General features: G+C 32.1%; 1 protein-coding gene and 1 long non-coding RNA gene across 5 annotated transcripts in view; one reads left to right on the top strand and one right to left on the bottom strand.

Annotated features, from left to right (window-relative positions):
* LOC127707436 (chitotriosidase-1-like) overlaps positions 1-24,364 on the top strand; it is a 177,989-nt gene that overhangs the window by 132,241 nt on the left and 21,384 nt on the right. The window lies entirely within an intron of this gene.
* LOC127707452 (uncharacterized) overlaps positions 1-24,364 on the bottom strand; it is a 78,461-nt gene that overhangs the window by 52,340 nt on the left and 1,757 nt on the right. The window contains exon 2 of one of the 2 annotated variants that reach the window (XR_007984866.1): positions 19,115-19,259. The exons of the other annotated variant lie outside the window; for it this stretch is intronic. This is a non-coding gene — a long non-coding RNA (uncharacterized LOC127707452). The remainder of the gene's footprint in view (positions 1-19,114; positions 19,260-24,364) is intronic. 2 annotated transcript variants of the gene reach the window in all.

Here is a 24,364-nt window from a genome sequence, read left to right as displayed (position 1 = left end):
GCTGTTATTCGTGAACATGAAAGCATACTATTTAGATTGTATCAGTGTATCTGCAGATTGACTGTTTCTATCATTTTATTACATTTTTAATTCTGTACATTTAGTTTTAGCAACGTTTTTGTTTTCTGTACTGTTTTTGACGTTGCTGTGTGAAATAGAGCCATTGATATGAACATGTATGATTGCATAATTACTCTAAGTAGATTAAGTACTATGAGCTTGCTTTCAGTCACAACTGTCATTGTTTGATACGGTTTAATATTGTTTTATTATAAACCCTACCCCTTCCGATTTCTTGAGCGGGAGGTATATAGTGTTAGGAGGTCCTCCGTTTGTAAACTTTTACAGAATCTTATTTACAGATGAACTGGTACACCTCCTATTTCATTTCTTCATTCGAAGGACTTTTTGGGTTCATTTTGGAATGACAAAGACTTTTGGCATATCCGCACGACTACAGTTCACATTATATCCGCTTTCCCTTATAAATCGCTAAAGTTTATGGATATTTTCTCAGTACCTCTACTTTATAATGCCATTTTGCACCTCCATTTTTGTTTTTGACACTGATAACTTTTGGACTTTCTTTTAGCAATCTTGCTTTATCTAGGGTACCCATTTCGTATCCGCAACTCCTCTGTAACCCCATATTATATTTTATTCAAACCGTTTTAGAATATAACCCATATAATGCACCTTCGATGTTGTTTTGGTTTGTATTTGTTTTGGTTTTTTTAGGGGGAGGGGGGGGGGGGGGGGAGTTGTTCACTTAGTTATTCAAAGACTGTTATTCATATATGATGGGGTGGGAATCATTTTGGGATTTTTGCTGACAGGATTTCTAGTTTGTATTTATTTTCAATGTTTTAGTGTTCAGTGGAACGAGCCACAACTCGATCTGTAGCCATCTTTATGCACTTTGTGACGGAGCATTAAAGTAATGTTACCAGCCACAAAGTCTGGAGCCTCATTAGTGGTTGTCTTAGTTCATGTTTAAGGGCATACGATAAAATTACAGAGGAGGTAATGAAGTCGCAAACGTAAAATGTTATTTTTCCCGACGTTAAACTGTGACACTTTTCTCGACTGATTTTAATCAGTAACTTGAAAACGAGCACATGGACCCCTCTTTTTTAAAATAACGTTTTGCTTGATTATTTTTCAAGATTATTTGTTCCAATTTGTATGAAAAAAATCACTGACGATTTTTTTTTAAATCAGAAAAATATACAGAAAAAATGCCGTTTTTTTTTTCTAAAATCATGTACATTTAATAAAAGTGAATTATATACTTCCTTGTTGAAGACTTGAATGTAGCGATATAGATGACTTATTGATATCGTTGCTGTTTCATTGAAGTTTACTCAACATCTCATGTATTCCTAGTCCAGAAATCAAGCGGTATTATTATAATAACCACATTTCTTTCTTTCTATCTTTCTTTTTTTTTAAATTGCCTATATTAAAGTGTAAGTTTTGAATTCTATTCAACTCAATTACATATGAATAAATCAAGATTTTGTTTAACTGATTTGCATTCTATAAGATATAAAATCAGGAAAATGTAAATAAAAGTTCTTATAGCGAAATAATATGATATACTTTTTAAAATATTGAATACCATGACGTAGGGGGTATGCTTCATTTAATATCAATTTGGATAAAAGATTGGAGAACATAAAGCTATGATGTGCTGAAAAAATATTAAGACAAGTATGATGTTGCTGATAAAACCACAGAAAAGTTGTTTCACGTTTCTTGGTTGATGATTTACATCGCATGTACATTTGCAAAATGCGTGTTTATTTTCCTAGTTATTACCTGGCGGCTTATAATGACATCAACAACAAATATTATTTAAAAAACTTTATGAGCTATCCATTTGTCTTTGTGGTTAGTAAATATAACTGGGATAATGAAAACATCCTAAATACAAAAATATTTAATGTACAGTAAATTGTTTTCATCAATAAACTGAAAGGTAGGTTGCCATATGCGTTATTCTTTGATTAAAAGCCCTTCCTTGTGTACAGCATCATAAACATCATTGTAACTTCCAGCTTCAGGTCTTGTAGGAGCGTCACTTGCATCAATGTAAGTATCGGGGAGTCCTACTGTATTGGGTGGTAGTGAAGCGCGCAGAAACCCATCTTTCATTTCATTCGAATTATTTGATAAAGGATGTCTTCTCTTTTTTTCTGATATGAAAAGATAACACGTAAAACGAAAATGCTGAAGTTAACAGTGAAGAACCCTATATCCATGTATTATCTACACTTAAATCAATCTTTACTTGTGCAGTGTCTTTGCTTAGTAACCTGAATATAAAGACCACATGTTGATTATTATGTTCATAAATGTAACTTGAATGGATTAATTTTTTTAATAAATGCTGTTAATACTGAAGCGTGCAAGGCAAGACTTGGTTTATACAAATAGTAGTACAGTACATAAAACTATTTAACATATGCACCATCAAAAATAAAAATGTATATTAAGTATGAGCACAAAATGAAACACAACATTTTTCTTAAAATTTTACAAGAATGAAACTGATATCATTCAAGCATACTTTATAGTTAAAGTTGAATGATTCTCTGCTATGTGAAATAATCAAAAACATACTAAAAGCATTAAATCAAGCACACATTTGTATTTCATTTCTCTAAAATATGCATGTCGAATTTAAGCATAATGTGTAGTAAAAACTGAAACCTAGAGTATTCGACTTTAAATTTGGGCCTTGTTTTGCAATATGTTATGATTTTGGTGTCGCCTGACCTTTTTTCTATTTTTGTTAATGATTTATTTTTATTAGTAAAATAATTTCTAAAAAAAAATAAATCATGACTCTTTTGTGGTAATAGATTATACTAACAATTTTCAGAATAGAAATATAATAATCATCAAGAGTAGCACGATGAAAATTACACCAGCAACAATCACTGGAAAAAAATATACAATATTGTCGAGAATTTCAAAAATTTAGACTGACGACGTATTACGAAAATACTAAACGCGTGTATCAAAATGATTTTTGAATAATGACATTTGTATATTCTTAAGTGTAACTGAATATAATTTTTTATTCAATTTAGGGGAGCATGCATCTTCAGGCTAAACAGAAGCAAGGTGCACAAACCTTTCGTGTAGATTAAATAATAAATTATACTACCCAAAATACATTTTAAGTGGCGGTTGGGTGAGCGAATATAAACGTCATACTTACATGTAAGTTAAAGAATAAAATAAGGTAGTTGCCTTCAAGAAAACTTTACTGTTCATACTGCCACATACTGACAATGGCAGGCGTCTATTCAAATACATTTTAGAAAAACTATTATACTGGATTTTATTATTACACGAATGAATCTTAAAATACCTTAAACCTAAACCTTAATATGTATATTTCTTTTTTACAAACTTTTGCAGATACCTTGCTGTTGACATGTTTAAAAATAAAATCACGAAGTGGAATACCAAATGGATATTAAAACACATTAGTCGATGACAATAGTAAAGCTATCTAAAATTTTGGTATTTTGAAATTAAGATTTCAAATCATCAAATATTTGAATTATATTTCATGTCATTCAAGCCACTGTCACAAATGAGGTTGTACTAAAGTGATCACTTTTAAACCAACATATATATACTTCAAAAGGACAACGATCTTCTATAGGAATACTAATAACAAGGATTAATTTTTTTTTTGTCATTAAATGAAAAGGAATATATATTTCATGAAGGAAATTATGACTCCATTTTTCTAATTTTTCTAACGTAGCGATATAACAGGAGAACAGATAGTGTAATTCTATACAAGAATGTCCAGTTGATTTAACTAGTTTGTTTTGTTACAAGAAAATGGCCCACATTTTTCTTTATCCCCCCCCCCCCCCCCCCCCCTAAATCCCATCATGCCTCCTGATGTTTTTAGCATTAATAGTCCACTTGTTCCATTCATTGGTCTGAATGGTTGTCATTCTGTTGGTAACTTCTTTTGAATTACTTTCAAGCTGATTATATTATATGGTTAATAAAGATTTCTTCCTTTTTTTTAAATCATTTATTTTTTTTAACAGGGAAAAATGCAGAGAATGATATATAATTTCAGTTTATTCTTTTCACACTGGTATTGCCCTGGATTAACCAAACACTCAATCAATCATTCATGTTATTTCTATCAACAGCGATCTTCAATAAAAATAAACAATTAAGATTAGAAGTAACAAAGAAGACCGGATATGTTCTGCTTAAATCAGTTTCTATTTGTCTATTAAGGATTTTAGTGGGATTCTTGTTGCTCAATCTTTTAATTTTTCTGTAATATAGTGTTGTGTGGATATCTATTATTTGATGTACTGTTATGACGCGTGGATATCTATTATATGATGTACTGTTATGAAGCGTGGATATCTATTATTCGATGAACTGTTATGACGCGTGGATATCTATTATTTGATGTACTGTTATGACGCGTGGATATCTATTATTTGATGTACTGTTATGACGCGTGGATATCTATTATTTGATGTACTGTTATGACGCGTGGATATCTATTATTTGATGTACTGTTATGAAGTGTGGATATCTATTATTTGATGTACTGTTATGAAGCGTGGATATCTATTATTTGATGAACTGTTATGACGCGTGGATATCTATTATTTGATGTACTGTTATGACGCGTGGATATCTATTATTTGATGTACTGTTATGACGCGTGGATATCTATTATTTGATGTACTGTTATGACGCGTGGATATCTATTATTCGATGTACTGTTATGAAGCGTGGATATCTATTATTTGATGAACTGTTATGAAGCGTGGATATCTATTATTTGATGTACTGTTATGACGCGTGGATATCTATTATTTGATGTACTGTTATGAAGCGTGGATATCTATTATTTGATGTACTGTTATGAAGCGTGGATATCTATTTAAGGAATGACTGTAATATTTTTTCTGTCTTTGAAGAAATAACATCAAAAAAGTACGGTATCAAGTCCTATTGATAGCGTACTTTTCTACTTGTCCACTTTGCAACGTCTTTTCACTGATAGGGTCTTTGCATCGGAAATAAACACATTTGTTCTAAAACCAGTTGTTGGCATGATGCGGGTTATGTTTTTCTCATATATTTTATGATGGTATGATACTAAACCTCTAAAGGGAGGGATTGTGCTTGATTTTCATATGATGAAGACATAATCTTTTAATCAGTTTAATTGAAGCCTGGAGCTGGCATGTCAGTAACTGCTAGTAGTCTTTTGTTATTATATGTATCATTGTCATTTTGCTTAGTTTCTTTTGTTTCCTATTTTGACATCGGACTGGGACTTCTTTTAAATTGAGTTTTACTGTGCGTATTGATGTGTGTTTGTTTATTCTACATTGGCTAGAGGTATAGAGGGAGGGTTGAGATCTCACAAAACATGTTTAACCCCGCCTCATTTTTGCGCAGTCCCAAGTCAGGAGCCTCTGGCCTTTGTAAGTCTTGTATGTTTTTTTTAATTTTAGTTCATTTATATGTTTTGGAGTTTAGTATGACGTCCACTTTTACTGAACTAGTACACATTTTAATTTAGGGGCCAGCTGAAGCCCGCCTCCGGGTGCGGAATTTTCTCGCTGTGTTGAAGACCCATCGGTGGCATTCGGCTGTTTTCTGCTCTCTGGTCGGGTTGTTGTCTTTTTGACATATTCCCCATTTCCATTCTCAATTTTATTTTTTTTAAGAAATGTTGACCTCAAATCATAAAAAAACGTGAAGTTTATGAAATAAAATGTATTATCTTAAACAATAATCATTAAACATGTATCTGAGAAACCGCGTGTAACAACAATAGCTGTAACATGTAAATACGTCCACTGCTCAACGGTCCACTACGCAACATTTCGTTTCGAGGTGGACGCAGTCCGTTGCGTAGTGGACACAGAGCGTTTCATAGGAGACATATATCGTTACACAGTGGACATTTGTGAATATTTTAAAAACGGCTTGTAATATTTTCTAGTAGCTAACATTGCAAATCAAATAGTAGTTAAACCGTATAAAATCATTTATTTTGTCAGATTCTTGAAGAAAAAATACCTTAAAATTCTAGTTTTTTAGCATGGAAGAGCCTTTCAAAAATCGTTACAAAGGGGACATCTTGGTGCACCATGTTCACTTCAACAGAGTTGTTGTCAAAATTACCGTTCAGTTTAAGGTTGCATATTTTGTATTTAGTTTATACTTATGTTAAAGTACAATTATATCACTTATTTCTCAACATTTTTTTTTCATTTTTTAGTTAGTTTCTTAAAATAAGCCCCTATATATGAACATTGAACTATTTCGATGATACAATAATATGTCCTGCAATTGTACATATCTTTATCTTTTTATGAATAGTAGTTTATAATGTGCCAAAATACTTATTATCAAATGATTCATGAATATTTTAACTCAGGAGAAAATAAATCGCCAAACAACTTAGAGAAGAAATAAAAACATGCGATACCAATCAAGTACTGACTGACAGCTCATAAATAAGGTGTACATATTGCAAAGTCGCCTGTTCGTTTATGAAGATTGATATGTTTGTTAGATATTTTGTTGTTGGTCTGTTGTCTCAGCGACGTAAACAACACCTTTTTTTATAATTCGTGCATATAATGTTCAACACGGTTCGAAAATATATGTTCAGCACGTTTTGGAATCATATATATATATATATTATTCTTGATCATCAAGAAATGAACATTTCTGTAACCTATATATGGAAAATCAAAGAACCACTTTCTTTAAGTTCTTGCATATTTTTTTCCTACAGTGTATTTTTTCCTACATCCTGATAATTCTTCAAATCTTAAAATCAATGCTAAACATGTAACGATCAGAAATATAGTATAAACACTCCAGATCACAATGACTGCTGATGATAGCCAAAGACAGTGGAAAGTCCCTATTTTAAGAATATACTTATATAAAATTACCATTTTTAGCGAAAGATATTCAATTAAAATGTCTTTTGTTGTGTTGACTAAATTCATTCCTTGCAAAAAGACTTCGCCAGTCAGTGTAATGTAGTTATATATATAAGACTTCGCCAGTCAGTGTAATGTAATTATATATATAAGACTTCGCAAGTCAGTGTAATGTAATTATATATATAAGACTTCGCCAGTCAGTGTAATGTAATTATATATATAAGACTTCGCCGGTCAGTGTAATGTAATTATATATATATAAGACTTCGCCAGTCAGTGTAATGTAATTATCGATTACTCGTCTAAAATATGCATAAAATAGTGCCACTGGACGTCAAAAAAACAATATTTAACCAATCAATTTATTGATTACCATAAGACCTGAAATATACGACTTGAAAGTAATGATCATTGGTGAATATAAACAAAAAATACTTTTAAATAATGTGATCTGGCTACAAAATGTGAGATCTTCAACTAGTCTTGGAAGACCTCACACAACCATAAAAATGAAAACCGCGACTAGAAAATCATTTCCTTTGATCACTTTTTCATGAAATTCTCCCAATACCCCTTTTTCAATTTATGACAAATTCAACTCTAACGCTTTGTAGATCTATAAAGTAAATGTATCCCATTGATAGATGTATATGCTTCTTAATATTTTTTTTACAGTTGAAAAAGTTTCGTTCATCAAATTATTACCCATAGTGGTATTACATGTCATCAAATTTATTTGCCAAAGTGACGCTTCAAAAGTATTTCGGAATTACACATGTTATTATTACTAAATTTTCACTGTTACTTGTTCGTGTTATTTCTGACATACCATGCTACGTCACAATGCATAATTCGTACGTTTGCGACTTATGATTATAAGTTTGACCCTCTCGGGATAATGAAGAGTAAGAGCAAAGATTGGTCGGTCCTGAACCTATATAATGTGTCCGGGTTTGGTGGCATGTTTTCCTGCGGATTGTCACCTTGCAAACTAGCATGTTAAAAATTTGGATCAGCGTGTCGGTCTAGTACAACGTTGGGTTCATGTTCATCTTCTCGTCATGAATATGCATATTCGAGCAACATATGTAATGAACACTTTTGGTTCTACATCCTGTTGATACTTTTTTAGTATTGTGCAAAGTCGTGATTTCTTACACTGCGTTGGGACTAAAACATCGAAAAGGAATTATCATATTAAGCATGCCGTTTTGACTGCATAGCTAATCAAAATCATATTATCTTATTTTTTTTTCTGTGTTTCTTCCTTACGAAACATGACTTTAATGATTTATGGAATAAAAAAAAATCGGTGACCCCCTATAAATTGTTTATCAATGACATTGATAAAATACTATAAGTTTATGTATTTCAAAGAATAACAATATTTTGCTTGGAAATGTCTTTTGTATTTGAATAGTACAGCATTTCAAACTGAAACTGTCATTCCCGTTAGAAAAAAACAACACAGAACAACCCTTAGTCGAGTAAACCTTCTAAAATACAACCCATTTCAGGAATTATTTATCTATAGTTTGTTTATTATTAATGGCAAATACTTTTATTTAGAAAAAAAAATAGAAGTGATAGTTTTTATCTCAATTTTCATCTTTTATCAAAAAAAAAAATTCTAAACCACTGATTTCGACATTTCGGAACCTGCCAAATAAATATCCTTCTGAAAAATCGTTTCCCGTCCAAAACAATTTTGATAAATAAATAGACAGATAAACAATAGAAAGAAAGAACATCGGATAACGAAAAAATAAGCATGTACAATATGGAATAATGGAGCGTGCATCTGCAAGGTACATTTGTATATTTAAGAATTGAATGCTTTTTTTCGTATTCTATTGAGGTAAAAGTGGTGACGGAAGGACATTTTGGATGAAGCACAGAAGCGCTTCATATGATAAATGTACGCACGATCAACGCTTTTACAACCTTATAAAATTATAAAAAGAAGCATTTAATTCTTATAATTACATTTTTATGCTACAACCATGAAATTAGGAGTTATATCAACTATTCGTTTGTTTTTCAATGCATTATTTTAACATTGTCACGGATAGTACATGCAGTCATAGCTGCTGTTTTAATACGAAAATAAAAATGATGTTTGAGTTCCTCGCGATAGTCGTCAGCCAAACAAAATTATGGATTCAAATGAAACATACATGTAATGTAATTACTGCCAAATAATTGTCATTATCAAAACCATGAAAGATAACTCGATCATATGCCAAGTGAGCGATACATGTTTCTACGTGATCTTATGTCAGTGAAAATTAAGTTGGGAATCTGGAGAACCGAGAAATAAATAAAGTTACATGATTTCTGTCATTTTTCATTATGTTAAAATTCGTTATTATGGACGAAACCAGTGTATGATTTTTAATGTCTTGGAATACTTTGTTTTAACTTGAGCGACGTATTTAACAAATTGCATACATTATAGGTTCGCAATAACCGTTCTCATTAGGTCAGTACGTCGTGTGACGTACGTATGTCATTCTATTGGAAATCTCTAGCATAAGAAATAAAGCATCACATACCTAAGCTGTATTTGGAAAAAACCTTTTTGAATATGTGGTTCTTAATGGTGAATTTGTTTTTATTTGGCCTTTTTAACTTTAGTTAATTCAAGCGTCGCTGGTGAGTCTTTTGTAGCCAAAATGCGCGTCTGGCGTACAAAATTATAAGCTTGGAATCTTTAATGAATTATTATACTTACATAGAAAGATCCGAGTATATGTCGGCGGTTAATCCATAGGTAATATTTGAGTTTAAAAGTATACTTTGAAGTTTTATTGTATTTTGAAGTTTTAAAGAATCTACGACAAATTATTCTAATAGTTCTTAAAAGAGGTTACAACTGATCCCAAGTGTGGTTGATCAATTGAACAACACACGATTTTCTTTATATTAGTGGTCTTTTCCTTTTTCATTGTAATGTTAGTACTATAAGTAAAGTTAAAAGGCCTTTTAATAAAATAGATTAACCGTACTGACATTATTTATAACATATTTTCCCAGTTGAGTAAGCTATACTTTTGAGGCACCATTTTGCCATATAGCCCCTAATAAGTGTACGTACTTTTACACGACTGTCAACCGTTGTTCTTTTACTATTCATTTCAGATAGCTTGTAATTGGCTTTTGATATTAGAGTTCAGGACATGATTTCTCATTATATTGTGTTATACGTTTTGTTTTAAAAATTATGAGTACAATCGACAGATTAATTCTCGATGTCAAGTGAATGAAATGTACCATTTGTGTTACATTAAATAGGTATAGTCTTTTATAGCCGACTTAACGGTGTGGGGTTTCCTCTTTGTTGCAGGTCGTGTACTCCTGTATCCCTGTACTGTTCATGACACTGTTGTAGAATAATATACTTCAAATCGCAGCGACCAATATTTGAGTGGAAGAGGTCACTAGATTTGTTTCAGCAGATTTTAAAGTAAATAAGCTTTCTATCGGGTACTAAATACTGGAGGTTAAGCAATCAATCAATCGGATACTGTGATCAATCTTCGAAATGGTATAATCAATCATTGTATTACTTATTGTTTTAATCTTTAGTAATACATGTACAGTGTGTAACAACATAATAGATCATAGAAATAAGTGCATTTTTCTTAATTAGTTTGTATTGTTCGTTTTTCTTTTCAGTCATTTCATAGTCTAGCGGTCAATTTTAAAAAAAGAAATGGTGAGTACTGTAAACCTTTTTAAACCCTATTGCATACTATTTACCTTACAAAGTTTTCAAAGTCTTATATGTCGTCAGTGGTTTTCTTTGTTTATATCCTAATAATTTTGTACTCTTAGGAGTTGTGTGTTTAACAATTTTAATCATGGCATCTATGGTGAATTTATTAGTGATAAACATTTCACAGTGTATCATAATTTATATCTTTTTACCACGTGTAGACTCAGGGTGGGCTAGCAGAGCTTGACATATTCTATATCATTTATTTTTTTTTACTTCTAGTTTATTTGCAGTTAACATTAACATACTGGCCGGATTTAATCATTTTAGACATCAATGACTTTGTCAAACCGTCTTAGAATGCATGAAATATGGACAGAAGCTGCTTCAAGATCAAGACAAATAGCATCTGAAGGAAACAGAATTTTTTCCCCCCGTATTTCATCGATGAATCAGTCAAGTTGACGACAGCTATAATACCAGGCGTGACACAGAACGAAACCCTTAACAATTGTTTTCCAAAAAAAAACTGTAATTTCAAAGCAACATATTTTGTTATTTTGGATGGAAACTATTCTGGAACGTTAAATACCAAAACGGAAAATTGATCTTTGACCTGCATTTGATAGAAGGTTGTAATAGTGCAATTAAAGGTTACAAAAAATGTTTTAAGTATCACTTAGAACCAAAGTGTTCATGTTATCATCTCACACTATACATTGCTTTACAATTTTAGTAATATCTTTAAAATAATAGATAATTGCCACACATATAATGTTGTTAAACTAATGGAAACAATCCACTTTATCAATATTTTGTCCAATTCGGAATTTCGAAAAGACAGTCGACTATGCTAACTTCCTGTTTGGGTCAAGTGTCGGAAAAACAAAGATCGTCAAAAATTAGCTGAGGGAGGGAAAAGTTTATAAAGTGAAAATTTAAAATTGTAATAGATTATGATCCTTTTTTAAAAAAAAAATTGTGTTGTCAAATTGAACATTTTTACCTAACTTGTTACTCGGACTTTCGACTGATTAACCGGTTAACCGGTATGAAAGTTAATGTTCAAAGAAAATGTATCTTAAGGGTATCTGGGGTAAAGAAATACGGTCAACTTTGGTCTTCTTCCAACCTGCAAATAAAACACTTGCAAAAGTTAGGCGTCCTTTTGGCTGTGTGGTTGTATAAATTCGCAGCAATGTCAAGTATGAATAGCGACATTAATTCCGTTGCCTTGTGTAGATAAAGAGTCGCACTCTACGTACGTAGATAACCCTTGCAGCAACTCTTTGAGGTGTCCGTAGTTGGCCTGTTGCAAAGCTTAATTTCTGTCCCTATCAAATATATCCTCATTTTTCAGTAGCAATCCCTATTGCAAGACTTGCATTTTTAATTAATTATTAATTTTTTTCTCATACTGAACATGCATGAAATATTCTCAACTGGACGCTTCGCAAACAACAATCAATCAATTAACAAAGCAAACAAATGTTTGCAGGAATTGATCAGAGTGTATGGTTATATGATATGATGTATTACTTATGATTTATCGTCACACTTTTTCCTTAAACGTTCTGAACGACCAGTATTCACTAAGTTTGCATTTGACAATTTTTTATTCAGCATTTTGTTTGAAATATGATCAAGCTTTGGTTGTGGATGATTTGCATTTTTACATTTACGTTCACTCAATATTAAGTTAAAATGAAATGAACAACTAAATCGTAGCATTTGATCAGCTTACAACTGTTCATTGTATGTTTTTACACACCTTTACAAATTATGTTTACTTAAGATTTTGTCCTAAGCTGTTACTAGACAAACTGTTTTGATGGTAATCAATTTACGTAAACTTGGATGTATTCATTTTAAGTTCAGTCAAAATTGACAGGATACTTGATCTCATTAAGCATGTGAAGTACAACGATGATCGTGTTAAAATATTAGTAAAGATATCAATATACATTTATATCAAAAATATTAAAACTGAAAAGGGTCCGATTAATCGGTTTATGAATTTGGTATCCGATATTCGGTTCTCCCGACGGTTAACCGGTTAATCGTTGACAACACTAAATAAACAAATTTACGTAAAAAAAGTATTTTCTTTGAAGTGTTTACGATGGTTTTAACGTTTTCTATGAAAAGTTTTGTGCACAATGCATTTTTAAACAGGCCTAGGGCCTCAAATAGCATCAACTGGTGTGTGACGTCATGAAAAAATTGTCTAATTTCAGAACTTATCTGGATTTGAATAAATAGTGTATTGCTATACATGCTATAATGGGCATACCTTCTGTGGAGAAGAGGCAGTAAGACTGAATTGGAAACAAACTCAGAATATAGTGAAATGCATAAAATCATGAAATATAAAGCGTAAGTCAAGATTAACAATATTATGACATCATGATTAGTCAAAATATTCATATATTTATCGAAATAAAGAAACACGTTGATTTTATGTAGAATTCATGGTAGCCTTGTCAAGAGTCATATGAAACGAGTTTCTTGTAATTATAATGTGAACCAATGCATGCATATATACTAAACTAAGTCCTTATGCACGTTTTGTACATTTATTACGAATCTACAACGTGTTATCGACAAATAATATTTCATTCAGTGATTGTTATCCCAAGCTTATTAACTTTCAAGTATGTTGCCGAGGCTTAACGGATCGTGAGACTGATAAACAATCAACACAGCGCACGAGGAGTACTTAAAATTTATGTGAATTGTTAGAGCCATGATATTTTATTTTCATAATTTGCATACATTAGCATGTGTCAACTTTGCCTGAGGAAGTTGGAACCTTAGTTTCTTAAAAAAATATCTTAATTTATAAACGGACAATTTTTATTTATATGTTATAGTGCTTTTCAGTACCAAACTGATAAACTGAAACAAATATTGAATGAAGTCAGTTAAGTCATCTCGAGTTGTTATTATAATCTTTGTATCATTACATTTTTGTTCTGAAAAAAAAACAGTATAAAAAGTGCATATTTGTCTTTGTTATGGGAGTAGCTTATACTTTAATAATTGCAGTTTTATCATTTTTTTATTAACTTTTTATTATATATACTAAAGAACATAAAACAGACATCAATGATTTTGATTCGTTAACAATGCAGCCTTGTGTTTGGCAAATGCATTATCTAGACCATATTAAGCATGAATTATTAAAGTCTAAAAAAAATTGCATGGTGTTCTCAAAGTGTTCTTTTCTGTTTATAGAAACATAATTTTTTGACGGATAAACACACATATAAAATTAACTCCGTTGTGTTATGTAAATATGACAATCCCAAGCCTAAAGAACGCAACATTAAGATCGTATATTGTTATGTATTACACAAAGGAGAATCACTGTGCATAATATTCATAAATAGAAGTATTTCCAATTGCTTTTTTTTACATAGAATCGAGAAGATGTGGTATGAGTGCCAATGAGACAACTCTCCATCCAAGTCACAATTTGTAAAAGTAAATGTTTGCTTAGATAGGTCCTTAACAAGCTTTTGTAGTAAACATACTTTAGAGGGACATATTTAAAAAAGACAACGATTTCTAGTCCTTGCAAGCATAGTAAGATGGTATTTGAACTAGTCTTGTATTTGTAAATCTGTGTTGTTACAGTTGTTGCTAAAAATGAATGTTGTTATCTGAATATTTAAAATATCGCACTATAAAATGTTCTTTGCGGTTTCAAAAATCTAAACGTAGTATATTTATTTCTATTTTTGATACCGGATACATAATTTACATGATACACGGATTTCTTGTTCATATTGAAAGTTTTTTTTCAATATCAATATAAATGTCAATTCAAATCTTAATAGTTTAATACTTTTACTAAGACTTCTACAATCTTCTGCGTTACATTGGTTAGTATTACAGCATGCAGCACAAACATCTTTATCTCCAATAGCTCGTCTCCTCTGACCGTGTAAATATCTTAAATAGGTGGTCGCACATCTGTAATATAGTTAAACGTTTCACTATATACATTTTTGAGTTCTTATCAAGTGTACTGTTACAACAGTAAGTTTGTTGAATTATTTCCATTGCCTTTCATTTTAATCACTATATTTTATCGACTGATTAATTGCAAAACAAAATATCTTAAATAATAACACATCTTAGCAAAGAATGGTTTCTTGTTAAATAAAGAACAAAGAATGAATAACTGTTTTTATCAAGAAAACAGAACTAGAATTTGAACGATGTTCTACATCGTAATCGCTCAGCAGAGACATGAACAATTAACTCGATGGTACGAAAAACATTAAACCTGCACAAAATGATATATAGATATAGTTACTGTTAGTAATACTGTTATTAATAATATCTAATAGTTATAATACATATAAATAAGAAGATGTGGTATGAGTGCCAATGAGACAAATCTCCTCCAAGTAACAATGTATAAAAAGTAAAAAAATATAGATCAAAGTACGGCCTTCATACACAGTTGATACGCGTTTTCATAAAAATGTACAAAGAGAACTTTTCGAAGAAGTATAATCACACAGAAGAAACAAAAGCTCCATTTTGGTGTGACAAAATCCCCCAACTCGACATACCCGTTCCGAATTTAAATAAATAAAAAAAAAAAACTGTCTGATTTCACTTCAATTAAAGGGTATGAGCGGATGACATCTTTTTTGGGAGTATTTTCGTCCAATGCAGTAATTTATCAAGCGTTTAGTTGTATGTATTTGACATCTTATTTTAACATATTCAAAGAAATTTACATGCGCATTTCCGGTTGATGAAAAAAAGAAGGTCAAAGCCTGTTTTCTCAATTTTAAAGTTCGATTGCTATCTTATGATATTTAAGAACTATTGAATTATTAAAAATAATGTATTTAATAAAAAGAACATTTTAATTCATTTAACAAACAATAGAAATAAGAAAATGTGGTATGAGTGCCAATGAGACAACTCTCAATTCAAGTCACAATGTGTAAAAAGTAAACGATTATAGGTCAAAGTACGGCCTTCAACACGGATCCTTGGCTCACATAAGCATGTTATATGTTATGTTCATTTTTGTCTGCTTACTATTGATTCCTAAATGTATGAGTGCTCGGTAATTTTCGATTGTGATGATGAAATTTAATTGGGCACACATAACGAAGTCATGTGATCTCTATTTTGCAATTAAGTTCTGTAGGTTTTCGCTTCTTGGTTTGTCAACAGACATTGTTTAATGGAGTTTTATGAATCATCAGGATGTATTGTCCAGTAAATATATCAATAATGAACTGTATTATTTTGGTAGCTTTTATTACTTTAAAACCACAAGAAGAATGAAATTATTAATTGGAAATGAAGGACTTCATACAATGTCGTGTACAAAAAAAGTGTGCTAATTTGTGTTATTCAAAACCTATTAAGAGACATGCCTTATATTTTTCTCATTATTCTAATTACTAAGAATAACATTAAATCTAGCGACACATTTTCTTCAATGTATTTTTTATATATGATATTCGTATCAACTTACTAATTTTCGCTCACATCCGAGTTGAGCCACTCTTTGCACACAAACCTAAAGACATTAACCGCGCAAATAAAATACAAATAACAATATCCTAAATAAAGTTCATTATGAAAAAACGTGAGGAGATGACAAGATGGCACTGCATCCAGTGTGATACGATATTTATAAAATATGCTGGCTACCTTATTCCTTCTTTTCAAATGATCTACAAAACGATGTGTTCTTTCTATTCGACGCCACCAGGCATGGTTGTTTTCTATGCGACGTCATCAGGCATGGTTGCATTATTCATGACGTCAAAATAGGAAATTCAGTGGAAAGCATGAACATTTGACGTCATAATCAGATTTTGACCAATTAATAACTGAGATCAAACGAACCACACGTTAGAATATGTCACTAGCTCATGATCAATGAAAAGGTAGAGAAATTAAGATGAAACATATGACACGGTTGTTGATTAAACCATAATTATCTGAAACGAATCAAACGATTCAATTGAAACCACTGCTGTAAATGCATCAGACATTTGTCAAATATATTTATCTCACCATAAAATAGTGTAAAAATGATAACTATGAGTATATTTTTGTAATAAAATAAATGTTTACTCCATACCCAATAATGTTTGATTGTGATTATCTAAAAAAACAATAATGCAGATATTTTCTTTACAACTAATCATTTGCTAAATGCTTATTAAAGATTTGTATTTTTTTTTTCATATCAACTCTACATTTAATTTTTTTCGTTTTTTTTTTTTTTTTTTTCTATTTTAGAAAATAACATGTAATTAAATTTATTATATTATTATTCTAATGTTGAAATTTTGATTAAGGTGCTTTCTACGTAGTTCTTTTAGGAACGTTTGAATATATAGTTGGCAAATGCTAGTATGTTAACGTTAAGAATATGTTTAAGTGTATAAACTCAGATAAAAGCTCCATAGAGCTTGAGTTTAATCATGTTAATTGTTTGATACACTCTGAATCAAAATAAAGATTTCTCATCTTGTTTTATCTTATTATCGCCTTGTTATTTTAAGATATACCATTCTAGTGTGTCCAATATTTCTCTGTGTAACTATTACGTTTTTTATAATGAGCAGAATGATTTACTTTTGTTTCAAATGCAGACATTTTTGGTCTAAATTTAGTTTAATCCTGTCAAGTAATGCAGTAAGAAAACATAAACAGTGCCGCAGGTTAACGTATTATAACCAATTTTATTGAACCTGATTAGCATTTCTACAAATAATTTCTTTAAAATGATGCTCGAGGGAAATATTTCCAATATATATCAGTTGATATTAAAATAAAAGTGTTAAAGGTTAAAGTAGTTTAGAACAACATTTGCAAAATAATATTCTCACATTTTAAATCATATTTTCAATGTTTGCAAATTATTTTTTTCGATGAATTCAAGATAGAAATATATCGATGTGAAAATAAAGGCTGCTCGTTGTGTCCCTTTTACACATATTTCCTGTCTTAACAATAATTTATGGTTGTTGATTGCACCCTTGGCATCTTCGCCCTCTCTGTTTGGCAATATTTCTCAAACAATTAACATATGGCAGAAAAAGGTCATAAGCTGGAAGCAAAGTTTACCAAGCGACAGATGCGAAACCCTAAATATTGTATATGAATTATTTAGATTATTAAAGATACTATGTGATTTGTAAATTTCCATTTTGAGTTCGAGGCTTCATATCAGATCAAAAACCAATAAAATATGGAAGGGGCAATAATAGTCAAATGTCTTACAAATATTAAATCACAATGACCTCAATAAACGAACATACAAACAAAAGTCCACAATGTAATACACCAAAAACGGGTTTCAAATAAATTGTTTCATGTAAGCAAACAGTATTATGACCTGCCTGACTTAATAGATATAAGAAGATGTGGTATGAGTGCCAATGAGACAACTAACGCTACTATAGAAATAACTACGAGTACTACGATGGGAACAAACGATTAACGTTCAAAAAAGGGGGGTCTCTGTATATTTTTATAATTAAACTGTAGTGCTCTAGTGGTTAAATGTGAATTAAACTTTGTAGAAAAAAGTCAAAGAGTACCAAATAGACATTCAAACTTAAGTCGAAAATAAACTGACAACGCAACAGCTAAAAACGAAAAAGACAAACAATAGTACGCAAAACAATAAAGAAAACTAAAGACTAAGCAATAAAAACTCCAACAAAAACTGGAGGTGACCGAATGTAGGTAAATCCGGAAAAGCGCTTCGGACGCATAAAATTTGTTACGTGTTGTTTTCACATTTAACAACACTGGGTCGATAACTTTGCTGCTTGACTATCAGTCCCAAATGGTATCACCAGCTCCGTAGTCAGTACGTTGGTACTGGCATGATTTATAACAAACTGTTCTAAAATTGTCCGTTTATAGATTTCGAAATTATTAGGAAACTAAGGTTTCAACTCCCTCGGGCAAAGTTCACCTTAGATGGATCTGACTATTTTTTTAGGTCTTATTTGGTCATAGAGCTCTTCAACCTTTTTGGTTCTTATACTCCTTGGCTTTCAAATATTCGACTTTGAGCGTTCCTGATAGAGGTCAAATCAGAAAAGAGCTTCACAAACATTATACATGTACAAAATAAAGAGACATTTGGCATTGAGATAGCTATCTAGTTTATACTTAAATGAGCAACACGACACATGCCACATGTGGAGCAGGATCTGCTAACATTTCTGGAGCAGTCGAGATCACCACCGGTCTTTTGTGGAGTTTGTATTGCTCAGTATTTAGTTTTCTATGTTGTGCTTTTTTTTCTGCCATAGCGTTGTCAGTTTGATATTCCTTTGGTATCTTTCGCCTCTCTCAAATAATTGTTTTAACCATAAAACAGGGAAAATTTGAAAAATCAAATACCTACTCTGATTACACAAGAAGCCATTACATAAAGTACCATTTGTTGTACCAGTTGAGCAGCACTGAGCTCATTTGACGCTGTCGTTCTTTGTCCTTTGAAAATTATCTTGTCTTTTTCTCCCAACAGCGCTTGCTAGTAAGTTACAAATCTGTCGCACAAAACAAAAAATAACCAACGAAGTTATACATTTGTGATTCAAAATGAAAAGAAAAGCATTAATTTCATGAAATCTACAGCTAGAGACTAAGAAAAGAGGAAAAATTAACACAGCCTTACCTCATGTGTACTGAACGTAAATGCTCCCTTTACTTTGCGTCAACTTCAAAATTTCAGTTGATATAAAAAGTCACCACGCGTGTACTTCCGCGTTAACGTAAAACCTTAGCGTTTTTTACTTTTGATAAAAGTAAACGCATAATTATTTTGTGTAGAAAATTTGCGTTAACGACATTTGTCATGGCATCCTAGATATATTGATTAATCTTATCAAAACTATTTTACATCAATAGATTAAGCGATTACAGGTATGTGCATGTTGGAAAAACTAAGGTTTCAACTCCCTCGGGCAAAATTGACCTTAGATGGGTTTTGGTCATATAACTCTTCAAGTGTTTCGGTTCTTATACATCCTCGGCTTTCAAATATTCGGGTTTGAGCGTTCCTGATAACGTCATTTTTGATAAATGCTTTGTTTTAAAAAAAAATCTGTTTTTTTAATAAAAAAATCTTTATATTGAAATAGACTGAAAAGTTTTAATCTTACAGAAGACATTTAAAAGTTACGCTGTGTAAGCTGTAGGCAGTTACAAACAAAGATACATAAATGCCGGTTTCAAAGCAAGGATAACGACGACTCCAGTCCATTTTATTACATCTATATGCATGGAATACTTTCCATACATTGAGGAAATATCGGACGCCAAACTTAACTGATGGCATTTTACTCCTCATTGCAAATCTGATGGTTTGTTCGTCATTTCTTTCTATCAAAGGACTCTCCACAGATAGTGTTCTAGAAATCATGTTGTCCTCTGAATCGACAGTAGACGAAATGAAAAACTCACATACTTTTAAAGTTTGTATACCCCAACTGTTCATAAAGGTTCACCAAACGGGTTGCAGGTTAAACAGCTGAGCATCCCTTCTAGGTTTTGGTAGTCTGCTGATAAATTATACAATTGACTGCGATTTCATTTTCAGGAAGGGTCTCTCTGACGGCAGGAAATGTACCCTTCAACGCTTCCCACTTGTCATATGTTAGAGAAATGCCCTTCTTTGTTAAAACTATCTTCTTTGTATCAAAGGTCAGTCGGTGTTGTCTGACATCAACGGTTGGATAAATTTTGTTCACGGTGACCTAAACACCTTTACCCAGATGAAAGGTCATTTTTGGAAGCCCTGCAACGTCATCAATCATTTGACCTAAAGCATCCTCAATTTCATTTACATACATTTCTAAAAGCTGCCACTGGTTCAAATTCAAGGCGACCCTTTTTTGTAGGAAAAAAGTAAAATCACAAAAATACTGAACACCGAAGAAAATTCAAAAAGGAAAGTCCCTAATCAAATGGCAAAATCAAAAGCTCAAACACATCAAACGAATACACCAACTGTCATATTCCAGACCTGGTACAGGCATTTTCTTATGTAGAAAATGGTGGATTGAATCTGGTTTTATAGGTAGTTAAACCTCTCACTTGTATGACAGTCGCATCAAATTTCATTATATTGACAATGATGCGTGAACAAAACAAACAAACACAATAGGTAAAAAAGTCAAAAATAGGGTACAGCAACATATCTGACAGCCGGATTCTTCTCGTATTTACGGAAGTGAACCAGGACTCTATCACACCATTCACTGACGACAACAAAGATATCGCCCACATAGGTAACAAAGCTCGGTCTTTTGATACTTCTGTTGTTTCAGTCATTGACGCTTTTAAAAGATGTATTAAAGCAGACTTCCCTTCATCAATCAGTGTTGTAAAAAAACCGTCGAATGCCTGTGGTCCTCTTCTCTGAATTGTAGAAATAAGATGTCTAGTTTTTGAATAAGAGTTCGAATTCTGCAAAATTTCTTCTCTCAACTCATCTGTCAGTATCCCAGTCTGATGCAAATGATCAACTACAACATCTATTGATGTTTTTTTCACCAATTTTACGTAATTGCGCTGAAGAGAATCTCTGTGTTCTTACTGCATGTTGACAGTTTGGGCGTATTTCTGATTCTGATACCATGACGAATTTTCAAGCGTTCATTTATAGTGAGCAGGTTGGAGGGATGATTGGGGTCTATAATATTTTGGGGGTTATAGGTTTTCAATACATTTGTACATCTTTTCTCTGTGTTCATGTGATAAAATAGGGCCACATATCCTCTCCATTGTGTAAACACGTCGTCTAAAACGATGGGCACCAATGGCATATTTCATCCAATGACCTTTTCTTTCGCAAACCCCCAGACTATCATGGAATGGATTTCTTTAATTTTTTCATCGGTTAGAAACCGAGTCTAGAAAGTATAAAAAAACAATCGAATTACACTTTTTTTTTCTTTTTTTTTCTTTTTGAATGGCCAAGTGAGTTTTTCTCTTGGCGTCAGTCGTCCGTCGTCGTCGTCCGTCGTTAACTTTTTACATTTTTAACTTCTTTTAGAGAACCACTGAATGGAATGATACCAAACATGGCATGAATGTACCTTATGAGGTCCTGACAAAGTGTTGTTACTTTGTAGCTGATCAATCATTCAAGATGGCCGTCAGCGTGGACTTCGTTTAACATAGGACCCTATGAACAATACATACAAATGTCTTCTTTTAAAAAACCACTGAATGGAATGAAACCAATCATGGCATGAATGTTTCTTATGAGGTGCTCACCAAGTATTGTTACTTTGAAGCCGATCCATCATTCAAGATGGCCGCCTGAGAGGGAATTAGTTTAACATAGGACCTTAGGGGAAATACATACAAATGTCTTCTTTGAGAGAAATACTCAATGGAATGAAATAAAACATGGCATGAATGTTCCTTATGAGGTACTGACCAAGTGTTGTAACTTTGTAGGCGATCAATCATCCAAGATGGCTACCAGCGGGGGACTTCGTTTAACATAGGACCCTATGTACAATACATACATATGTCTTATGTTAGAGAACCACTGAATGGAATGAAACCAAACATGGCATTAATGTTTCTAATGAGGTTTTTGAAGCCGATTCATCATCCAAGATGGCTGCCAGAGAGGGACTAAATTTAACATAATACCCTATGGGAAATACATACAAATGTCTTCTTTTAGAGAACCATTTAATGGAATGAAATGAGACATGGCATGAATGTTCCTTATGAGGTTCTGACCAAGTGTTGTAACGTTGTAGGCGATCCATCATCCAAGATGGCTGCCAGTGGGGGACTTCGTTTAACATAGGACATTATTGACAATGCATACAAATGTCTTTTTTTAAAGAATCACTGAATGGAATGAAACTAAACATGGCATGAATGTTCCTTATGAGGTGCTGACAAAGTGTTCTAACTTTGTAGGCGATCAATCATCCAAGATGGCCGCCAGCGGGGGCTTAGTTTAACATAGGACCCTAGGGAAATACATACAAATGTCTTCTTTTAGAGAACCACTGAATGGAATGAAACCAAACATGACATGAATGTTCCTTATGAGGTGCTGACAAAGTGTTGTAACTTACTAGGCGATCAATCATCCAAGATGGCCGCTAGCGGGGACTTAGTTTAACATAGGAACTTATGGGAAATACATACAAATGTTTTCTTTTAGAGAACAACTGAATGGAATGAAACCAAACCTGGCATGAATGTTCCTAATGAGGTGCTGACCAAGTGTTGGTACTTTGTAGCCAATCAATCATTCAAGATGGTTGCCAGCGGAGAACTTAGTTTAACAAAGGACCCTATGTGAAAAACATACAAAAGTCTTCTTTTTTTTTGATTCGAGCGTCAATGATGAGTCTTTTGTAGACGAAACGCGCGTCTGGCGCAAAAACAAAATTTCAATCCTGGTATCTATGATGAGTTTATTTGAAGAACCACTGAATGGAATGAAACCAAACATAGCATGAATGTTCCTCATGAGGTGCTGACTAAGCGTTGTTACTTTGTATCAAATCCATCAACCAAGATGGCTGCCAACGGGGGAATTAGTTTAACAAAGGACCCTATTGGAAATATATACAAATGTCTTCTTCTAGAAAACCGCTTAATGGAATGAAACCAAATATGGTATGAATGTTTCTTTTGAGGTGCTGACCAAGTGTTGTTACTTTGTAGCAGATTTGTCATTGTCCTTATAAAGTCATTTTCTACAATTTCAATGAATTTAATGGCAATTTCTGTAAACTTTACAAAAGTCTTCTGCTTTTGATTAAATTACGGGCCAATATTAAACCAAAATGGACTCAATCATTTCAAGGGTATCTATTATGATTTAAATCTAGTTTTTCACGATTTCCAAAACCAAAGTAGAATCAGGTGATCGACACATGCTCTTGGGAGCCTCTAGTTTACGTTTTCTCATCTTTTGAAAGTACATTTGACATTTCACTGATATCAATGAAATGCATAAAGGGTATTGATACCGCCCTCAATTGATTTTATAATAGAACAGGTTGATTATCAAAACCTATTTAAGAACATAACAAAAGAACTTTATAACCCCCAATATCTATGACTACAAATTTAGAATAACAAGGGAAGTATTTAAATTATAAACCACAAATTTATTTAAGAAAATTACAAAAGAAGTTAATACACCCCAAACCTACTTAAGAAACAAACAAAGGAATTTTATTCACCCAAAATATGTTGGGTGTACGGGCCTAAAGAGCTGTTATACTACTCATAACTATCAATCAAGCATATAAAACACTGTTTCGTCTACTTAAAATATTAAAGCAGATCTTGGCAACCATATCATAACACTCAGTACTTTTGTTATATTAAAATTTTGTCTTCGGCAATTCATGATTTTATTATAAAAACTAGTTGTTATAGCAAAATTATGAATTGCCAAAGATAAAATTTAAATATAACACTTTCAGAAAGATATATAAATTTATCATCATCAGATGAAATATAAAAATCAGCATTACTTCTTTAAGTTTCTTAAAATAAACGTTCACGTCAATCTGCATACAAAGGGTAATCTTATAATATAAAACATGTTTCTTATCTTCAATCTGATCTATACATATAAAGCAAACTTTTCATTTACAGT

The sequence above is a fragment of the Mytilus californianus genome, unplaced genomic scaffold, assembly GCF_021869535.1.
Source record: "Mytilus californianus isolate M0D057914Y unplaced genomic scaffold, xbMytCali1.0.p SCAF_7, whole genome shotgun sequence".
Classification (NCBI taxonomy): Eukaryota; Metazoa; Mollusca; class Bivalvia; order Mytilida; family Mytilidae; genus Mytilus; species Mytilus californianus.
Note: the sequence above shows the minus strand (reverse complement) of the source record. Positions and strands in the feature narration are given on the sequence as shown.